The sequence below is a fragment of the Fistularia commersonii genome, chromosome 14, assembly GCF_037954325.1.
Source record: "Fistularia commersonii isolate RoL2024-O1a breed Wild chromosome 14, RoL_Fcom_v1.0, whole genome shotgun sequence".
NCBI lineage: Eukaryota > Metazoa > Chordata > Actinopteri > Syngnathiformes > Fistulariidae > Fistularia > Fistularia commersonii.
Window position 1 is genome coordinate 18,260,258 of NC_141297.1, and position 6,249 is coordinate 18,266,506.

At 42.3% G+C, this 6,249-nt stretch overlaps 1 long non-coding RNA gene across 1 annotated transcript; it reads right to left on the reverse strand.

The window, feature by feature from the left end:
* Positions 1-4,077: 4,077 nt before the first annotated feature.
* Positions 4,078-5,185, reverse strand: LOC147227445 (uncharacterized). The gene is made up of 3 exons (XR_015107078.1): positions 5,116-5,185; positions 4,658-4,723; positions 4,078-4,098 (listed from the first exon to the last, which is right to left on the reverse strand). It is a non-coding gene; the product is annotated as an uncharacterized LOC147227445 (long non-coding RNA).
* Positions 5,186-6,249: the final 1,064 nt, after the last annotated feature.

Sequence of the window (6,249 nt, forward strand, 5' to 3'; positions counted from 1 at the left end):
CTACTGGTCCGGAGTGTGGACTGACCTGAAAAGTGAATTAAATTGTGTTGCGTTCTTCAGCGCAATTTTTTTGCCATTTCAAACTTTGCTTGAGTTCTCAGAAGTGATATTTCGTTGTGTTTTCCCTCAACTACCGCTAGGAAATAAATATCGTACATTTCACATCTATATGACAGTTTTACTAATGTTTGAATACGTTTTTTGTAATCAACAAAACTTGTACCACAATTTCATTTGTTTAAACAATCCAAAAATGGAAGAACACAAAATATCTGAGACCATCAGTGACCTCAATAAACAATAAAAAGTATTTTATCATACAGCATGACTACTACATAGAGAGACCGTCTGTGACCTCTCTATGTAGCGTTTTTTTTTATTGTTTTAGCGCAATGTCATGAAGGGTAATCTTATGACCCAATCACCTAATTAATACGATGCAGTACTATTAATCTTCCCAAAGTTAAGCAATATGTCAGAAAATTAAAATGGCCCGCATAAATTTTGCCAAAACCAAACATGCAAATCAGTCATAATAACCAGATCAAACCGGATTGGGTTAGGATTCACAGTGACCGCCATTGGTACTGATGGCCTACAGGGAACCAATGGAAACTGGGCTACTGTTAGTCAAAGAAGGAGAGGAGGAAGGCGTGCTCGGAAGCAGAGAGAAAAGAGGAAAGGCAAGAGAATGAGAATGAGAGTAGGGACTTTGAATATCGGGACAATGACAGGAAAAGGGAGAGAATTGGTCGACATGATGCAGAGAAGGAAGGTGGATATACTGTGTGTCCAGGAGACCAGGTGGAAAGGTAGTAAGGCTAGAAGCTTAGGAGCAGGCTGTTGTACTATCATGGTACTGACAGGAAGAGGAATGGAGTAGGAGTTATCTTGAAGGGGGAGTTTGTTAGGAATGTTCTAGGGGTGAAAAGAATATCAGATAGACTTATGAGTCTGAAACTGGAAATTTAATAGGTGTGATGCTCAATGATATTTGTGTCTGTAGTGGGCTGTCAGGGCCTGCAAGGCCTTCTCTGCTGACCTAGGAAAATATCTGAATCACAGATGTTAATTATATTTTGTCCATAAATACTTATTAAATAATTCAAAATGGTCTGTTCTCGACCTTTAATAGCTTATCCCCTGGTTGTGCCGCTTTCAGACATGCATTTTTATATTAAAGCATTTAACCAATCACATTTCAGCCATCATCTGTTGCCAGGCAGCGTCAAAGTCAAAGAAATCTGATTGTGAGGGGGGCTGCACAATCAGTTCTGCTAACGCTTAATGTAAAAGTGTTGATGACGCTGTTGCTTCAACCAATCAGATTTTGAGTTGGTGACATCAAAGACTTCTAGCAGGCTACAGCAATGTCAGCGTATTCATGGCCTCTGATTGGATAGTCAGAGAGCGTAATATTGTATTAGCAAGAAGAAGTGTACCAGCGAGCTGCGGACAGAAATATAGTTGTTTGTTTAATATTGGTTTTGTCAACGCACAATGGCTGCAGGGGGAGAAAAACAGATTTAGTAGATAATATCTTGTTAAAGCCATTTTCTAGATTCTAGATTTTTCTAGCTTTCTAGATTTCTCTAGGAGTTTTGAAGGAAAGCTGGACATATTAAAGAAAGGTCGGGCAACTCCTAAGCTAGCGAACCTGTCACAACCACGAAAAGGATTTGTCCGACATTTCAAGCCACGAACAATGACCGGTACCCGTGGCTCACAGGCTTCGAGTTACACTGCAAATTGTATTGATGGGAGTGCTTTGAACTAATGCAGCCACAGGGCGGCACTGGCCTATGTCTCTCCAAGCCTGCCTTGGGGGGGCACGGAGCAGTGTCTCCCTGTGCCGGTCCCAAGCCCGGATAAATGCAGAGGGTTGCGTCAGGAAGGGCATCCAGCGTAAAAGTTTTGCCAAAACCAAACATGCGAGTCAACCATAACCATATCATACCGGATCGGTCGTGGACCGGGTTAACAATGACCGCCATTGGTAATGATGACCAACAGAGTACTAGTGGAAATTGGGCAACTGTGGGTCGAAGAACAACAAGAAGAGGAGGAGTGCGTGTTTGGAAGCAGAGAGAGGAGGAAAGGAAAGAGCCTGGGACTGAGAGAAGGGATTTTGAATATTGGAACTATAACAGGAAAGGTAAAGAGTTGGTTGACATGATGCAGAGAAGGAAGGTGGATATACTGTGTGTCCAGGAGACCAGGTGGAAAGGTAGTAAGGCTAGAAGCTTAGGAGCAGGCTTTAAGTTGTACTATCATGGTACTGACAAGAAGAGAAATGGAGTAGGAGTTATCTTGAAGGAGGAGTTTGTTAGGAACGTGCTAGAGGTGAAAAGAATGTCAGATAGACTTATGAGTCTGAAACTGGAAATTGAAGGTGTGATGCTCAATGTTGTTAGTGGCTATGCTCCGCAGGTGGGATGTGAATCTGAAGAGAAGGAGAAGTTCTGGAATGAGTTAGATGAAGTGATGCAGAATATTCCCAGAAATGAGAGAGTGGTAATTGGTGGAGACTTCAATGGACATGTTGATGAAGACAATCGAGGGGATGAAGACGTGATGATCATATTTGGTATACAGGATAGGACCTCATAGAGACAGATGGTGGTAGACTTTGCAGAAAAGATGGACATGACTGTAGTGAACACTTTTCCAGAAAAGACAGGAACATAGGGTAACTTATAAGAGCAGAGGTTGGAGCACGCAGGTAGACTACATCTTGTATAGACGAGGTAACCTGAAAGAGATCAGTGACGGCAAAGTAGTTGTAGGTGAGAGTGGAGCCAGACAGCATAGGATGCTTGTTTGCAGGATGACTCTGGTGACAAGAAAGATCAAGAGGACAATGGCAGCACAGAGGATAAAGTGGTGGAAGCTGAAAAGGGAGGAGTGTTGTATGGTGTTCAGGGAGGAGTTGAGAAAGGCTCTGGGTGGTTAGGGTGAGCTTCCAGATGATTGGACAACTACAGCTAGTGTTATTACAACTACAGCTAGACAGGTAGGAGAGTACTAGGAGGACTGAGGAGAACAGACTGGAGTACAGGGAGATACAACCTAAGGTAAAGATAGAGGTAGCAAAGGCAAAACAAAGGGCATATGATGACCTGCATGCTTGGTTGGACAGTGAGGAGGATGAGAATGATTTATACACGTTGGCGAAACAGAGATAAAGATGGAGAGGATGTACAACAGGTCCGGGTGATTAAGGATAGAGAGGGAAATATATTGACAGATGCTAAAAGAGAGATGGGAAGATGGAAAGAGTATTTTAAAGAGCTGATGAAATGGGAAAATGACAGAGGCAAAGGGTAGAAGAGGTGACTATTGTAGATAACAAAGTAGCACAAATTAGTAAAAGTGAAGTGAGGAAGGCATTAAAGAGGATGAAGAGTAGAAAGGCAGTGGGTCCTGATGATATACCTGTGGAGGTGTGGAAGTGTCTTGGAGAGGCAAGGGTAGAATTTCTGACTAGATTAGTCAACAGGATCTGAATCTTAATCTTAGAGAGTGAGAAGATGGCTGAAGAATGCAGACAAAGTGTGATGGTGCCCATTTTTAAGAATAAGGAGGATGTGCAGAATTGCGGCAACTATAAAGCGATAAAGATGATGAGTCATACAATGACATTATGGGAAAGAGCAGTGGAAACTAGACTGAGAGCAGAAGTCAGCATTTGTGAACAGCACAAATGCTGGCTTCATGCCTCGAAAGAGTACTACAGATGCAATATTTGCGTTGAGAATGCTAAATTGAGAAGTACAGAGAAGGTCAGAGGGAGATACATTGTGTTTTTGTAGACCTAGAAAAAGCATATGACAGGGCGCTAAGACAGTAGCTCTGGTATTGTATGAGGAAGTCTGAAGTGGCAGAGAAGTATGTTAGACTGGTGCAGGACATGTATGCTAGCTGTGAGACACTGGTACGGTGTGCTGTAGGTCTAACAGAGAAGTTCACAGTGGAGGTGGGACTCCATCAGGGATCAGCTCTGAGTCCCTTCTTGTTTCCAATGATAACGGACAGGCTGACAGATGAGGTTGAACAGGAATCTCTATGGACCATGATGTTTGCAGATGACATTGTGATCTGTAATGAGAGCACAGAACAGGTTAAGGGAAAATCTAGAGAGGTGCAGGTATGCGCTGGAAAGGAGAGGAATGAAGGGTAGTCGCTGCAAGACAGTATATGTGTGTGAATGAGAGGAACTCGGGGGGCACGGTGAGGCTACAGGGAGTGGAGATCAAGAGGATTTCAGGTACTTGGGGTACACAGTCCAGAGCAACGGAGAGTGTGGAAAAGAGGTGAAGACACGGGTTCAAGCAGGCTGGAATGGGTGGAGAAAGGTGCCAGGGGTACTATGCGATAGAAGGAAAGGTGTACAAGACAGTGGTGAGACCAGCAATGCTGTATGACCTAGTAACAGTAACAATGACAAAAAGACAGGAGGCAGAGCTAGAGGTTGCAGAGATGAAGATGCCAAGGTTCTCTTTTGGAGTGACCAGGATGGATAGGATCAGGAATGAGTCTATCAGAGGAACAGCATATGTAAGATGTTTTTGAGAGAAGGTCAGTGTTAGAGTTTTCACTTTATATTCATACCTATGTACTCTGAATATTTTATAACTATGTTATTTCGATTACTCACATGAGGACAGCCAGCGATGTTTTCCATCTTTGAGCACAGTCGTCCTCGAACAGGAATGTATCCTCCCTGAACATAAATTGTTAATGGGCACAAATATCTTAGGACAGGAACCTATCCCCCCCGTGTATATCATCCTTGGACAATATAGCATATGCATGAACTATACTATCCAATGAAAGTTGTTATGTAAATAAACACACTCACACATTAAAAAGCCTAGCAAGGAGGAACTCTGTGGGGTTCTCTGGATCTTGCCTCCAAAGAGATATGATAACCTCAGTCTCCTCTTAACAGGTTTCAATTTAGACCAGCATGAATTAGAATTACTCCCCAACAAACACTTGGTGCCGTGACCCCAAATACATCCGACGAGTGGCCGGTGGAGGAGGACACACAGAGGCCCGTCGATGGCCAGATCCAGTGATCTGAAAGAAAGACCCGCAGAGTGAATTCTCTACCTGGCCGATGGTTAGGACTTCCTCCTTACACCTGCCATCGTTGGATTGACGGGATCCGATCCGAGGAGGCTGAGGAGGAAACACCAAAACAACAGACTGAGTATGGTTAATACTTTTTCCGATAAAAGAAAGTAGATATGGTTTATACTTTTGTCTGCTAAAAGAAACTAGATATGGTTTATACTTTTTTCCACTAAAAGAAAGTACAGCAGAGTGCACTGGTTTTGTTTTGTGCGAAATTGTTTTGTTTGTGTGTGTGTGTAAGTTATACATGGGTGTGTTGTTACTTCAAAAAGATATTATACTGACTAGAGTCAGTCTCTGAAGTAAGTGTAATTTTTTGGTTGTGGTTAAAAATGAGAAAGTTGGTCTGCAGTGACAGCTGTGTCTGCAGAATACTAGGATCTGAAGGGCTTGGCACAGTCGACTATCTCTGTGATCATTGTGACTGATCGTTAACCACAACAACCAGTAGTGTAAAATGGGAAACTCTTGTAGTAGTAAAAATGAAAAAGACCTGGAAGGGGATGTGAAGTACATGCACAAATTGGATCCAGATAATGTAAAATATGTAAGAAAATGGAAAAAGAAATACAACTGGGATGGAAAATTAAGATTGGCATCATTAAAAATAATACGAGAAAAACTAATGGATGAATACGAAAAATGAAAAAACAAGAAAAACGGTGACAAAAAGTTTGACCAAGTAAGAAAAGTTGAAAATTGGATAGAACAAGCCACTATACGAACACAAAGAATACGTAAGAAGAAAAAAAGAACAAATTAAAGAGCAGAGCAAAGAGACTATGTTTGTGCAGAAGGAAGATAATGAGACAGTTGTCAAAGCTGTGCTGCAGCAACCCCCACCACAGGAGATGCCACAAGGTGCAGTGGGAGGGGTTCCACAGCCATTATACCAGATCTTAAAAAGCTGCCAGCATATGAGGACATACACAAAGATGAACAAGAACAATTAAAAGTAAAACCAACACATCCATACAACACATGGGAAAAGAACCTTAACAAAAGCCATAATATAGATGAGGCCGAAATTTATGCTATGATACAAGTTCCAAATCCACACAATGCGGATCACCCCCACGTGTATGTGTACAGACCATGGTCACATACTGA